The 1,251-nt window shown below is 39.6% G+C and overlaps 1 protein-coding gene across 1 annotated transcript in view; it reads right to left on the bottom strand.

Annotated features, from left to right (window-relative positions):
- LOC105814218 (formin-1-like) overlaps positions 1-1,251 on the bottom strand; it is a 298,032-nt gene that overhangs the window by 184,932 nt on the left and 111,849 nt on the right. The window lies entirely within an intron of this gene.

The raw sequence follows: 1,251 nt of genomic DNA, 5'->3' as shown, positions 1-1,251 counted from the left end.
AGTCCACAAAATTTTTTGATAGTACAAGGTGATTTTCATACTTAAAACAGTTGGCAACACTGGCTTTTCAGATCTGTGTGTTCACATTTTGCAACAGGTCTATCTTTCCCATGAAATATGACATTTTGGCTCTGGCTACATTCACCTCTTCTCCCATCCACTTTTATTATAATTTTTCTAATAATTGAACCATTTAATAGTATATATGTAGCATATGTAAGTTATAAAGTATAACGATATAATGAACATCTGGGAGACCATCAGCCAACTCAAGGGCCAGAACATTTCCAGTGATGTACATCCATCTATGTGTTCCTTCCTCAGCCATGCTCCTCTGCTACTCACTTAAATTTGAAACACAAATCCCATTAATGTTGAGTGCTTATCTCAGCAGCACTGAGGAAGGGGGATCTTGATTGGGGAATACAGCCAGGAAATTTTGGAGCATACTGGTCTGGGCCTCAGGAAGGTTCTGGGCAGCTAAACAGAGGTGCCTAGAAGGTGATCCTATGTGTCAAGCAGACTGTTCAGACCCATCCCCCCATCCTGCACCTGCTTGGCTCCAGCTCCGTGGACTCTGAGGTCAGGCCAGTAAGACTAGTGTTATAATTCACTCATATGCTGGAGTACATTGACTTTGAGAGTCAAGTTGAGCACCTCATCACCATTTACAGCATTGTTTCTGTGGGAGAGGAATTTCCAATACTGAGTGAGAGAACTGTGGAATACAACCTCTCTCGGTGAGTTGGGGGAAAGTGACATTTGGTAGATCAATAATAAGGATCTGCTTACAATGGATGGCCCGCCATAATGGTCAACTGTTTTCTGACCATTGCACATACATACAATTCTAGCATAAAATGGAGGAAAAGGGGGAAGGAGGGGAGGGAGAGATAGGAAGGGAGAGGGGGAAGAAAAGGAGAAACTTATTAGGAAGCTGAAAAGGTAGTTAGGATTTCTTTTTCTTTAATTAAATGTCCCTTTTCTATTCTAGAAATCAAAAAACAGACACCAAAGGCGGCAAATGGCAAAAGAAAAAAAAAATCAGTTCATGATAGCAGTGAAAAGCAAGCTAGGTAGATGACAAGCAGTGCATATATAATGTTGAAAATCTACATTTTGATCCTGGTTCCCCAGAAGACCAAGACCAAATTTTATCATTTATACATTATACAAAGTACCTATCCCTTTTATTGTACAAAATATTAAAATACCATGTCACCTCCTTTAAAAGAAAATACTCCAAATATT

This window comes from Propithecus coquereli, unplaced genomic scaffold (assembly GCF_000956105.1).
Source record: "Propithecus coquereli isolate 6110/MARCELLA unplaced genomic scaffold, Pcoq_1.0 Scaffold3, whole genome shotgun sequence".
In the NCBI taxonomy this organism is placed as follows: Eukaryota; Metazoa; Chordata; class Mammalia; order Primates; family Indriidae; genus Propithecus; species Propithecus coquereli.
This window is presented reverse-complemented; position numbering and strand designations above follow the sequence as displayed.